The 15347-nt window shown below is 34.0% G+C and overlaps 1 pseudogene; it reads right to left on the reverse strand.

The window, feature by feature from the left end:
- Positions 1-290: 290 nt before the first annotated feature.
- On the reverse strand, positions 291-2476 carry LOC140605357 (synaptotagmin-17 pseudogene; annotated as a pseudogene).
- Positions 2477-15347: the final 12871 nt, after the last annotated feature.

Genomic DNA, 15347 nt, shown 5'->3' on the forward strand with positions numbered 1-15347 from the left:
GGAAGAGAGAGGCAAACCAAGAAACAGACTCTTAACTACACAGAACAAAACAATGGTTACTGGAGGAGAGATGGTGGGGGAATGGGTTAAATAGATGATGGGGATTAAAGAGGGCACTTGGGATGAGTACCAGGTGTTGTATGGAAGTGCTGAGTCACTATGTTGTACACCTAAAACTAATATTTCACTGTATATTAACTAACTGAAATTTATTATTTTTTCAAATCTTTTACTTTCATAGCTATTGTCTTGTTTCTTTATGCCACAGCAATATCAGTTTCCAGGTCTGTTCACAGGCTGGTCACAGAGTTGTTCTATCCTGTAAACACTAAGTTGGCATTTTTAAGTTCTTCTTGGGGAACTTTGATGCTGAAGGATTTACTGTAAACAGGATCAGTTATGCCTCTTTAGAAGGAAGTCTTCTTTGTTTTCACAAGCCTGAGTCCATATATCATTGGATTTCCACATATCATTGGATTTCCACAAAGGAGGCTGAACCTTGGCTCACATCTGTCTGAAGAAGTTGCTTGGCTCAAATGACATCAACATTCCATCTCCCTGCACTTGGGAGATAGTTCAGAGACAGAAGCAGCTCCTCCAGCTCTACTTCATTCTGAGAACTGGGAATTAGCACCTTCCACCAGTGCCCATCCTTCACCAGGTCAGCTTCTGACAAAGGTAGGGAAACCTTTCCAATGACACAGTGGCAGGAGAACTTATCAAAATCTACCACGGTTAGCAGCAGGGTCCTCCTCTGCACTTCCGGGAAGGGGGTCCCTAAGGTGTAACACTCCTCAAACAAGAGTTTCTGGGTCTTGCATTTGACCCACCTCTGTTTAAAGTTCTTTTGGTCTGTTAGGAGACAGATCTTAATATAAGGGTTTGGGTGGGCCTTATCCTGGCATGAGTCATCATGGGAGATGGGGGTGGCAGGTCCTTGGCCTAAATCACCCTCACTGTCGGGTGGTTGTGCATCAGGTCATACAGAATGCTGAAGTGCAGCATACCCAGCTGATATTTGGACAAGCTCTCCTTATCTGTCAGAAAGTCCACATCATCACTGTTGGAATTGAGGGAGTATAGCTTGGGCTCAAACTTTCTGAAATAGCCAGCTGGAGCATAGGTCTGTCTGAGCATAGGAGCTAGGTGGGCTCCTTTTTGATGTTGAGAACGCCAAGTTCCATGTGTTTAATATCAATGAGTGGGGAGCTGGGTCATATGGATTTAAGACTTGAAATCCTCCAAATCAGGCTATACATAGACTTGGATGTGTCTGAGGATGAGCATCTTTGACCTATTGTAACTAATTAGAATTCAAATATAAACTTAAAAAAAACAAAAATAATCTGTGGTATGCAGTAAAAGCTGTTCTAAAAGGGAAGTTTATAGAAATACAGGTCTGCCTCAAGAGAAAAGAAAAATCTCAAATAAACAATCTAAACGTATGTAAAGTTCAAAGCCCCAAGTTAGTAGAAAAAAAGGAAATAACAAAGATCAGAGCAAAAATAAATGTAATCGAGAATAATGCAATAGAGAAAAATCAGTAAAACCTAGAGCTGATTCCTTGAAAAAATAAAGAAAATTGATAAACATTTAGCCAGACTCATGACAATAAAAAGGACTCAAATAAATAAAATAGAAACTGAAAAAGCAGAAGTTACAGCTAATACCAAAGAAATACAAAGGATTATAAGAGACTACTACAAAAAATTATATGCCAACAAATTGGACAATCTAGAAGAAATAGATGAATTCCTAAAACATACAATCTTCCAAAACTGAATTAGGAAGAAATAGAAAATCTGAACAGACTAATAACTAGAAATGAAATTGAATTGGTAATCAAAAAACTCCCAGAAAGTACAAAAGTACAGATTGAGATGGCTTCACAGGTGAATTCTACCAAACACTCAGAAGAGTTAATATTTATTCTTCTCAAAATATTCCAAAAACTAGAATAAGAAGGAGAACTTTCATCTTTTGAGGCCAGCATTACCTTAACATCAAAACCAGATGAAACCACTACAAAAAGAGAAAACTATAGGCCAATATCCCTGATGAATATACACACAAAAATCCTCAAAAACATATTTGCAAGCCAAACTAAAAAATACATTAAAAAATCATTCATCACAATCAAGTGAGATTTATTCTAGGGATGCAGAGGAGGTCCAATATATGCAAATCAATCAATGTAGAAACTACAATTATAAAATGAGGTATGAAAATTGCATGATCATCTCAATAGATCCAGAAAAAGTATTTGACAAAATTCAGCATCCATTCATAATAAAAACTCAAAACAAATGGGTTTAGAAGTCACATGACTCAAAATGATAAAGCCCAAAATGACAAAACTATAGCTAATATCATAATAGTGAAACACTAAAAGTTTCTCCTCTAAAATTAGAAACAAGATGAGAATGTCAGTTCCCATTTTTATGACTAGGACTTCACCTTCATGTTCTGTGCCCATGGCTTGCTGAACCCAGTTTTACTGAGTATCCTCTGATCCATGATATGTGAGCATAATCCTTATCCCCCTATTCTTGATATCTAGGTCATTAATCTGCCTTTAGTAGGAAATCTGTTAAACCAGTTAAGGTTGATATCTCTTAGCATTTTTTTCATTCACTGACCTCTCCATTCTGCTTGTAGGCTATAAATCCCTACTGTCTTTGCTGTATTAAGAGTTGAACTCAGTTCTCAATTGAATTCAACTGAACTAAAGTCTCTTTCCTCTACTTCAACAGTTTGAATAAAATCTGTCTTGCCATTTCTAACAAGGGTCTGATGCAAAGCTTTATATTAGCAATTGATTGATGCAATTGATGCATGCAAACATACACTTACATTTTATTCAGCCTAACCATATGACACATTGCATCTTTGCTTCATGAAATAGACTACTTGAAAAGTAAGAAGAGGCTCCATGTCATGAAAGAAAATTATTCATGAAACTTTTTAAAGAACGGTGAGGTAGGTTTTATTTAGAAGGACTCTTGCAATAGATGGGGCTACTGCATGGTTTAACATTAGGAAGAGTGGGCTCAACTGCAAAAACAAGGAAGAATGGAAATTCATAGCCAAGGAGCAGGGTGTGTGTGTGGTCAGTGGATGCAGGGTGTGTGTGTGGTCAGTGGATGTAAATTATCAAAAGGAAACACCAGGGGTAAGGGGGTATTTTCTGGCTAAACTGACCTAACGGAATTTTGCTGTGTGCAAGCCAGTGTGATCAAATATCACATAGGGGATCATGGAGAATGAGGAACCTGATCAGATATTGAGCATGCTTAGATATTGAGGGTGGGAAATCTGGCTAAGCTGATGTAGTAGGATTTCCTCTAAAATTAGACAAAGCAGAAATAAACAGGAAAGCCCCAAATTAGGTCCTACTCAAGAAGAGAGTTCAGAGAGAGAAACCTCACCAGAGTTTGGTCAAAGAGAAAATCTTTGTCAATACCTCCAAATATTTCTTCTCTAATTCAGAAATTTGAAATTTATTATATGTCGAAAGATAAATATTTCCCTATAATCTTATGATATTCAATGAAGCAGGTAGCTATTACTCTCCTGTCCCTCGTCTCTCTGCTTGTTAGTTTCCTTTATTTTAAGAGAAATGCAAAAATCCCAGCAAACTATTGAAAATAAAGTAGGAGTGGATTGCTGATAGAGAACTTTCTGGTAACTTCACACTCAGGAGAAGGACAAATGGAGAAACTTACTTTATCCTGCACCATGTCAGTTTAGGTACCAGAGGACTGGGCAGTGGAGGAAAGAGGCAGATTAACCAGGAAAAATCTTATTAGAAACAAGAAATTTGACATGAAGACATTAACATCAACAGCCCTACAACTGTAGAGGATAGAGGTCAGGAACAGAGAATGAAGGTAAATGAAACAATCCCATGTCTGTATAGATTTCCTTGGCTCAAGGATAGGTAAGAATAGAAACTAAATGTAGGCTATTAAAATCATTGTATAATGAGGAAGAAAAAAAAATGTCTCCTGGGAATCTGGAAAAGCAAAACTCTGCAAAATGATTTATTAGAGGATCTATTTACAAATTCCAGGGAGATGTTTAGAATAATCTACAGAATAAATAGAGATATGGTCTCTTTAGAAAAGGAGCAGCAGGTCACACAGAGAGAACAAACAGATAAAAAGTGAAGAAAATGGAAGTGTAGGTAACAGAACAGCATGAAAAAGAAGGTAAATGAAGTAAAGTAAGGATTTCAAATAAATAAAAATACAATATTTAAAGGCAAATTCATACTGGCGGTAAGAAATGGAAATGCTTCAGAAGAAAAATCAAACGTAAGGCAGATAACAACTTCAATAATGTTTCTTAAATGCAGATGAAGAAACATAAAATTAAACTAATGAGATGACAGAGAATGTAGAGTGTTCATATGCATAATAGATGTTCCTAAATTTAGTTCAAAACAAACTAGAGGGAAATCTCAAGAACATCTGTATTAGTTTGCTGGGACAAGTAGTGTTGTTTTCTGGGGAGATACCTCCTCCTGGCTTGCACACAGCTGCTGCCTTTTTTTTTTTTTAAGACTTTATTTATTTGAGAGATAGAGAGTGGGGAGGGGTAGAGGTGGAGAGAGAACGAATCTGAAGCAGACTCCACACTGAGCTTGAAGTCTCACTGAAGCTCCACAACCTCAAAATCACTACCCCAACCAGAAACAAGAGTTGGTTGCCTAGCCTACTGAGCCACACAGGTGCCCACAGGGCTGCCTTCTTGCCGAATCCTTACATGGCCTCAGTTTTCTCTGTGCATGGAGAGAGAATCTCTGAACCATCTTCTTGTTTTCAGAAGACACCTGTCCTACCTACTGGATTAGGGTCCCACCCTATGTCCTCATTTAACTTACCTAACTTACCTCCATAAAGGCCTTATCTTCAAATATAGTCACATGAGCATTAGAGTTTCAATACATAAAATTTAGAGGAAACAATTCAGCCCACAACATCATCCATTTAGAAAAAAAAAAGTTTCAAAAGTCTCCCAAAGCAGTTAGTATCATAGTTGAAGAATTCAACCTTAAAATCCAGAAAACAGTGGAACGAGGCATAAGAAGTTTTGATGGGAAAACATTATATAACTCAATTAATTTATATGTATGTTAGTACTTCATCTGTTAGAAGAACAAACATTAAAAATAAATAAAAGCACACAAATGAGGAAGATATGACATTAATGGAGATTAAAGACACAAATAAAATGACTATTATACACTTCATTATAAAGCTAAAACTAAATATTAAAAAGTTTTCTAGGATGAAAGTTTAAATGTGGTAAAATATTTCTTAATTGAAATACTCAAAGACTGGAGAGTTGGTAACTAAGAAGCAGCAAAAAGAAGAAATAAAAATATGCCACATGCTTTGTTTAAAGTAGGTTTGACACAAAGATTCTCTGTCATTTTTGATACTCTTGATATTAACAGACTCCAGTAATTAGGCTAATGATTACCTGTGAAAACATAAAAATAATTATATCACTTCTTTAGCTATTTTTATTTTTCTTATCTGGGAGAAGTTATATTCAACTTTCTGCAGGAAATCAAGTGTATATGATATAAAATATAAAAAAAATCATTGCCAGTAAAGGAAGTGGTAAAGGGTGCCATGAAAGAACATACAAAAACAGAGGTAGCCTTATAATATTCATGTAAGATAATGATTAAGAAAAAAAAGTCATAAAAGATGTAGAGCTGCATTGTTCAACATGGTATAAATATGGGTATTTAATTTAAAATAATTTAAAATAATTTAAATTAAAAGTCCTTTCCTCAGTCATACTAGCAACATTTCAAGTGATCAATAACCATGTGTGGTTAGTGGCTACTATATTGTATAGCATAGATATGGAATATTTTCATTATGGCAGAAAATTCTATCATATGGTGCTGTTCTAAAGATAGACAGAAGATGAAATATACATATTATATTCGCCTTTGAATTCTTTTCCTATTTCACAGAGGGACCCACTCAGTGTTTTCCTGTTCTAATATTTGAAGAAAATACTAGGTGAAATGTGAAAAAAGTATACATAGAAGAGTATTCATTATGCTATTATTTCCAATATTGAAATATTAGAGACAGTTTTTTGCACATTATATAGTCTTGGCCAAATAAATATGTATCTAGCACCATTAGGTATGCAGTAAAATTAGTTAGACTTTTTAACTGAAGTGAAACCATATTTATGATCCCTTGTTACAAATAAAAAGAATAATGCTAAAAGAGGAAGTACTTCTGCAAAAAGTCCAGAAAAGAACTATGAAAAATCTAGAAAATGATTAGCGAAATGGCAAGAAGTACGTATCTATCAATAGTTACTTTAAATATAAATGAACTAAATGCTTCCATCAAAAACCATAAAGTGCATTCACGACCAAGACCTAACTCTATGCTGCCTACAAGAGACTCACTTTAGACCTAAAGACACACAGAGACTAAAAGTGAAGGGTGGAAGAAGATACTCCATGCTTATTGAAGCTAAAAAACACTTGGGACACTTAGAGTAGCAATATTTACATCAGACAAAATATAAAAATATAATATATATATACAATGCATACTCTGTATAATGTATTAGACTTTAAGACAGACTGTAACAAGAGAGAAAAAATGATATTACATAATGATAAAAGATAAAGGGATCAATCCCAACAATGATCAATAATAATAGTAAGTATCTATGCGCCCAACCTAGAAGCACCTAAATACATCCAGCAAATAGTAGCAGACATAAAGAGAGAAATTGACAGTAATACAATAATAATAAGGGACCTTAGCACCCTAATTACATCAATGTATAAATCATCCAGACAGAAATCAATGAGGAAACAGGGGGCTTTGAATGACGCAATTAGAGCAGATGGATTTAATAGATATACACAGAACATTCCATTAGAAAACAGCAGAGTACACATTATTTTCAAATGTATATGAAACATTTCCAGGACATGCTAGCCCACAAAAAGTGTCAGTAAAATTAAGAAGATTGAAATGATATCAAGTATATTTTCTAACCAAAATGGTATGAAATTAGATATTAGTTACCAGTAGAAAACTGGAAAAAACACAAACAAGTGTAGGCTAACCAATATACTATTAAACAATAAATGGGGCATAAAGAAGCCAAAGAGGAAATAAAAGAACGCCTGGAGACAAATGAAAATGGAAACGCAACAGTTCAAAATCTTTGATATGCAGTAAAAGCAGTTCTAAGGGGGGGAAGTTTATACTGATAACAGGCCTACTCCAAGAAAAATGTTGAATAAACAATCTAACATACACCTAAAGAAACTAGAAAAATAAGAACAAACCAATCCCCAAATTAATAGAAGGAAGGATATAATAAAGATCAGGACATGAATAAATGAAATAAATATGAAAACTACAGTAGAAAAGATCAATAAAACGAAGAGCTATTTTAAAAAAAAATAAACAAAATTGATAAACCTTTAGCCAGATTTATCATGATGAAAAGAGAAAGGGCTGAAATCAGAAATGAAGGAGGAGAAATAACAAGCAAATCCCAGAAACACAAAGGATTATGAGAGACTACTATGAAAAATTTTATGCCAGTATATTGGAAAATTTAGAAAAAAATAATAAATTCCTAGAAACATACAATGATCCAAAACTGAGTCAGAAAGAAATAGGAAATCTGAACAGACCAATTACTAGTAATGAAATTGAATGAATAATAAAAAATTCCTAAGCAAACAGACCCAGTTGGCTTCACGGATGAATTCTACTAAACATGTAAGAAAAGCTAATACTTATTCTTCTCAAACCGTTCCAAAAACTAGAAGTAGGAAACTTAATTTCATTCTTTGAGACCAGCATTACCCTGATACCAAAACCAAAAAGACACCACAAAATAGGGACAACTATAGGCCAAAATATCCCTGGTGAACATAGCTGTAAAAATTATCAATACAGTATTGCAAACCAAATTTAAAAATATATTAAAAGAATAATCCACCCCAATCAAGTGAAACTTATTCCAGAGGTACCAGAATGGCTCAGTATCTACAAATCAATCAATGTAGTACAGCACATAACAAAATGAACGATGAGAACCACATGATAAAATTGATAGATTCAGAAAAAAGTATTTGACAAAATTCAACAGCCATTCACGATAAAAACTGTCAATAAAGTGTGTTTAGAGGGAACATACTTCAACATAATAGAAGCCATATATGAAAAACCCACAGCACATATCTAGATAATGGTGAAAAACAGCCTTTTTCTAAATTAGCAACAAGGATGTCCATTCTTGCCATTTTTATTCAACATATTACTGGAAGTCTCAGCTACAGCAATCAGATAAAAAAACGAAGAAGAAAAAATAAAAGGCATCCAAATTGGTAAGGAAAAAGTATAACTGTTACTATTTATTTATGATATGATAATTTACATACAGAAAACCCCAGACTCCACCAAAACACTATGAGAAATAATAAATGAGTTCAATAAAGTTGTAGGGTACATAATTGACATATAGAAATCTATTGCATTTCTATATGCAAATAACAAAGTAGCATAAAGAGATATTAAGTAAACAATCCTATTTGCAAATGATATATCTAATAAGGAGTTGATATCCAAAATATATAAAGAACTTACACAACTCAACACTAAAATAAAAACAACAATCTGATTAAAAAATAGGACTTGTGGTTGACTTTTTTTCCTGCTTAAGAAATACTTTTTTTAAAAAAACACAGTGTTAATATATTATCATACACTCTTATGAAGAGGGCTTCAATAATGCTCAAACTCTATTAGTCACAGATCTTAATTATACCTAAACATAAATTGATGCTGACTGATTTTTTTAAGCAGAAAAGAAGGATATTAAAAGGATATTGGGTAGCTTATAGAACCTCTAGAGGGTTAAGGAGGCAGCCTTAGAGTATCTGCAAACAGAAAAAATGCCTGGAATCACCCATCCTGAGGATACTGCTGAATTCTGAATGGCCGGCTTGCTAGGCTGACTGTATGGGCAGTGAATCAGACACAACAATAGCACCATTGCCACTCCTATCTGATGACTGTAGTGGCCCGTGAAGATGCACCACAAACCTCTTTCCTGGATATCATTAGCTCTTGGTTGAAAATCTACTTGATGAAGTTGGGTCATGATGCTGTGCCCAACCTGCAAAGGAAGTTCAAGGGAGCAAGTATCTTTGGCTTTTATGCTGTGTTTCTAGATCATGGGCAGCCCCCAAAGAGTGATGATGTCTCAAAGAGTATCTAGAATAAAATATGAAGGTATTCAGCACCATCACCATTGTATGCCTCCTTCCAATTCTTTCATGTGCCTACAGCAGTTATGAATTAATGGTGATAGCATTTTGTTTGAATTTAACAATGAAATCATTAAGGATTTGCCTTGCATGTAAAATTTTTTTTTTTTAGTTTTAAATGTAAGATTACATTTAATTTCTATAAACAAACATATCAAGTAGTTTTTATTAGAATTCTCATACAGAGAAGTTATGAAAATTGGCCAGAGTCACAGAGCTAATGAGCAATATAAGGATTTTAATCCAGGAAATCCAGTGAGCATTGGTACTGGATCTGAGTACTAAATCTGAGGCTAAGCTGCCTCCCATATATCTTAAAATAACTTTTTTTTTTTTTTGGTGGTGATGGTGCTGGGAAATATACATATATTTATTCTTGACCAGATTTATTAGATGGAGAGGTTTTTGTTTTAGTTTATCTTGGACATAAGACTGTGATATCCATGGAAAGTGTTGGAATTTTTTCCCAGGGAAGAAAACATTTGTTAACAATGGAACATTTTCTTTACTGATTTTCTTCCCAATTCCTCTCCTTTCCAAACCTGTATAAAAATGTTTTGACTTCTTGGTTTAAATACTGCATTTCTCAAGGTCAAAAAAGAAATTTGGATAAATTTTAAATTAAATATTAAACATCAGAAGACCCATTAATGAAGGCAAAGGGCAACTGACTAATTGCAAAAGGCAATGAATGCCTTTAATTAAATAGATGTGGAAATTACCCTCCCATCCCCCAGAGTAAGAGTTCACAGTTGGATATATTTACTTAAATGCTACAACTATCTCAAACTTTAAGTGAAGGCAAAACATATTAGATACATCTTTTCAACTAAAGGTACTACAGTATACAGATGAACTGTAACTAGAGTTAGTGGCTAGGATATAACGTAATATACAAATGGACTGGTGACTGGTGTACATATGCATGGGTGACCAGGTGTACCCATTTTGCTTTCTGGAGATGGGTGATTTGCAGAATGGCTAATACATGTGATTGCTCAAAAACTGTCCATAGAGACAATGGTTTTAAAGAATGTCTGCCTAAGTGACTTTACATTTGTATGGTAATGATTATTATTTATCAGAATTATTTCAAATTGTAAGAATGTCCCTAAACTATGAAAGCAGTAGAGTCTTATTCCTCAGCAGTAGACTCTTATTCCTCAATATTTAAAAAATAAATTGAGTATTGGGACAGCTGGGTGGCTCAGCAGTTGAGTGTCTGCCTTCAGTTCACCATGTGATCCCAGGTCAGGGATCAAATCCTACCTACCTCAGCCTCCCCACAGGGAGCCTGCTTCTCCCTCCGTCTGTGTCTCTGCCTCTCTCTGTGTGTCTCCCATGAATAAATAAATAGAATCTTTTAAAAAATAGAGATTCTATACTTACTAAATGTCCATTTCAATCTCAATAATTTTGGCTATTTACTTTTATGGCACCACTAAAATAACAAGTAGTTCCTTTTCTGCCAGCATCTCAAGAAAAGTGAGTTTTGATCAGACTTTTGACTGTCGACTTGTGTACATTGACTTTGATGCAACTGCTCTGAAGCATTTAACAAATCACTTTCTTTTATTATCCATTTACAGTTTCATTAGCTATGATGGCCACATTTTCAATACAGGCATAAATGCATGGATTTCCTGAATAGCAAGATGCAGACAAACAAGATTTAAATATATTCATAGAACATTCTACTTGGAACAATCACTTGGGACTTTATAAAATTACATACAGGACTAGTTCTCAGGAATAGGGTAACTATTCCCAATATAGACCCTCTAGGTTATGTATAGATTATATTTAGCTAAAGGAATCTATTTTGTCTTGCCAGATTTTCTGTCAGGTATTGATGTTCCAACTAGCTTCCAGCTAGCTATTTGTTTTAATTCTGTTCTCTATCAGGAACACAACTTCTCTGGCTAGCTGTTCAATTTCTTTTCTTAGGGTTCCTTTTACTCTGTAAATTCAATCAAATATTGCTATAAATCAAATGGGGCCCTTATTGTATATGCATTATGTAACCATAAATAATTTGGAGGAAGTATTGAACTTGCCTACTTCATTCTTACAGCCAATTAGGCAAAGTTTATTTGGAAAATTACAGCCTAAACTTTGTCAGGATATGACTCCATCAGTGATTTAAACAAGCATATCAATTGGCTTGTGTATATTTTTGATACTAAATATAAACTTTTTATGTATAATTTCTTTTAGCAGCTGTTACTGGCTCCCTCGTCCAAGATGATTCCAAGAGCAGTTGAAGACAAAAAAAAAAAAAAAAAAATACCAAGAAAATTGTGGGAAAACCTTAGGTCAAGGGGTGGGGATTGAGATAATTGGATAAAGTGATGACTCTGATCTGGGCAGTAGATAGCCTCATTAGGCTGTGGTAGAAGTAGTAAAGGACATATTTCTTGGAGTTCCTCTTTGCTTATCCACATATTACCTTGAGAAATACACCTGTAAATGAAGATCTCAGAAAAATAAGTGCTTCCTAACTGATCTCTAGTATTTTCTTTTCCAAATTCTCAGGGCTGACAAATCATAATCTAAGGAGTGCCTTCTCTTTGGGAAATGAAGAGTAAAATCCTAATATGTAGATCTGTTTTATAGACTGAGGATCTGGTGACTAGCTTTCTAATGCTTAGGTTTCTTCATCATTGGGCCTGGAGGTCAAAATGATAAGATATTTAAGGAGCCTAACTATTTAAAAGGGGAAAAGAGCATATTAAACCACAGATATCCATCGGGAGAAGACATATTAGAAAGATAGACCAAGAATATAAAACTAATCTAATGAAATATTCTACAAAATTATTAGGAAAAGACTAGCAGTATGTCTATGGACAAGAAAACATGTTAAAAGAACAAGAATAGATATTAGGCAAAACTTTTTTGAAAGAATGAACAATACATATGAAGTAAATATCTGAAAACATAAATTTGAATAATGAATTAATTAATTGAAAGTAGATTGAGTAAATCTTCTAGAATAGGATTTGGGGAACTTCTTCTGTAAAGGGCCAACTATTAGAGTTTAGGTCTTGTGGACCACACCTGGTGTCTGTCAGATAACTATTTAAGAATGTAAAAACCAATAAATAAACAAATACAATGTAAAAACCACCTAGTCTCTGGCCATATAGAAATAAGTTTCAGGCCAATATGGCCCCTAGTTTGCTGACCACCCCCCCTCAACTAGAAAGAAGAAGAAAATAAATTGAATAGAAAGTATAAAAGTACACCCTAAAATATACATGGAAAGTAAAGGAATAATAATAGCCAAGATATTACAGAAGAATAAGAGCTGAGAGGAAGACTTGCCCAGTCAGCCTTAAGTTATGAACTTAAGGAAGAGCGTTATCAGGATGCCTGGGTGGCTCAGTGGTTGGGTGTCTGCCTTCGTCTCAGGGCATGATCCTGGGGTCCTGGGATCAAGACTCCTTCAGGGAGCCTGTTGCTCCCTCTGCTTATGTCTCTGCCTGTCTATGTCTCTCATAAGTAAATAAATAAAATCTTTTTTTTTAAGAGTGTTATCTCTTAAACATTGTTTTCCATGAAGGAGAGTGCAGAGCCTGGAAATATAGTCATCCTATGGAAGTTTGATATAGACAGAGGCAAGGAAAAGAGAAACTCTTCAGTAAATAAAACTGGAATAAGGGTAAGTTGTCCATGTGGATAAAGACGAAAATGGATTCCTGTTTCACAGATATGATTAGGTAAAACAAATTAAAATGAAGAAAAAGGGAAAGAAAAGAGGAAGAAGAGAAGGCAACTCAACATCTTTAAAACTATCAGAAGAAAATTGGTTGTGTAATGTTTACAGCTGTGGCAGACAACTATTTCTTTTTTTTTTCAGACAACTATTTCTTAAAATAAGATTAAAAAGCATTGTCCTAAACAAGAAAAGATAGATATTTTTGACTAAATTAAAATTAAGTACACTTATTCACTGAATAAAACCTTTATGAAAATGAAAAGAAACTGCAATTTCATAGAAGATATTCATAATACAGAAAACTGGCAAAGGATTAATATCAAAGATACATAAAGAACTCCATAAACTAATTAAGAAAATAAAAAACAGCAAAGTGAATTTCCGTGAAGAGAAAAACATATGGCTAGTAATCATATATGATCAGTAAAATGCAAATCAAGACCACAATGAAATATTATTTTATAACTCTTTTATGGTCAAAATTTAAAAGGTGCACAATGCCATGTTTTGGAGAGAGTATGGGTTTACATCTACATACCCTCTGACCCAGTAATTTTTGTAGCCAAGAGAAATTTTTGCACGTCTACAGCATAGATGTACAGAAATGTTCATAGTACTGTTATTCATAATAGCAAAAACCCTGGAAACAATTCGGAAGCCCATTGTTGGAAGTGAAGGAAGATATAGCATTATATTCACAAAGTGGAATAATTTATAGCACTTGAGTTATGAATAAATCTTAACTATATAGTATTAAGAAAAAATGTTTGAGATGATAATATGCATCTTGAAACACTTTCTAAAATGGTAAGAAAACCAAATAAACCTTAATGTTTAACAGCATACCTTTTAGGAATATGTGTAGATGCATTAACACTATAAAAAAAACCACAGTGAAATGGGGAACATGTAATTCAGGATGATGATTATCTATAGTCGGAGGAGGGCAGGGATTAGATGAAGTTGAAATCATAAGGAAAAATATGGGCTAAAGGTCAAGACCTCCAATTTTATTTGGGATGATGTGATTTTAGGTGTTTATTTCATTATTATAAATAACCAGTTAAATAAAATCATGTCATGTATAGGCCAACGATGAATGTGTCATGTACCAATGACTAAGATACATTTATAACCCAATTTTTGCACTAGAGGCACCAATTTAAAAAGGTAGACTGTATATCCCTCCTCTCAACTTCTCTTTTTTTTTTAAGATTTTATTTATTTATTTATGATAGACATAGAAAGAGAGGAGGGGGGCAGAGACACAGGCAGAGGGAGAAGCAGGCTCCATGCAGGGACCCTGACGTGGGACTCGACCCCGGGACTCCAGGATCACGTCCTGGGCCAAAGGCAGGCGCTAAACCGCTGAGCCACCCAGGGATCCCCTCCTCCCAACTTTTCAAATAAAAACTCTGTTTTTCTATAAAATTCAGAATGATAACTTGGGACTGAAAACTAATCTTCAGTAGGGAAAAATCATCAATTTATATTTGTTAGGACAAAAGACCAGTTCCTTCTAAGTAAGATTTTAAAAAAATCTTAGACTTTAGCTTTGAAGATGACAGAGTGTTAATACATAAGATCTTCTACTTCTTTGAAGACTGTCTAGTGTTAATACATAAGCTCTTCTACTTCTTTTAAAAGACTGTTCTACATCTACTAGTTCCATAAGCCCATGGACATAAAATAGGTTTAAGTTTGTGAGTGAATCTTGGAAAGTGTTAAAACGGCTTATTTTTGCCTTTCCTAATATAAATTTGACTGAATCTTTTCATTTTTATTAAATACCTGTTGAGGTAGCTAATCTCTTTTATGATCTCCTCAAATGTACAAGATCTGATAATTCCTTGAAAATCTATATCCATAGTCTTTTCACTCAGTTTATGTTTTGTAGATTTTTTAAAAAGCCCTGGAAATAACCTTGACATGGCAAAAGTTTCATCAGTACAGTATTTATCATGCTTATTTTAAGTGATCAAAAAAGTCCTAACTGAATTATAAACTTGCATCCAATAACTGTGCTGACTTTCTAGTTCTGAAAGTTCTTCAGTTCTAAAGTGATGATGAATATTGTTTGAAATATGTATTTAGTTGGTATTAATGACTGTCAATATTCTTGCTTAATTGAAAGTTGAAGAAACTTTTCTTAATAAGAATTATTAATTAATGTAGACATTTGTATGTGTATCAAAGTTGCAAAATAGATTGGTATATATGTTCAAATTAAAAGATAAAAACTGTAAGATTTTATTTTAAAATAAGTTTACTTAAATCAATATA

The sequence above is a fragment of the Canis lupus genome, chromosome 15 (genome assembly GCF_048164855.1).
Source record: "Canis lupus baileyi chromosome 15, mCanLup2.hap1, whole genome shotgun sequence".
In the NCBI taxonomy this organism is placed as follows: domain Eukaryota; kingdom Metazoa; phylum Chordata; class Mammalia; order Carnivora; family Canidae; genus Canis; species Canis lupus.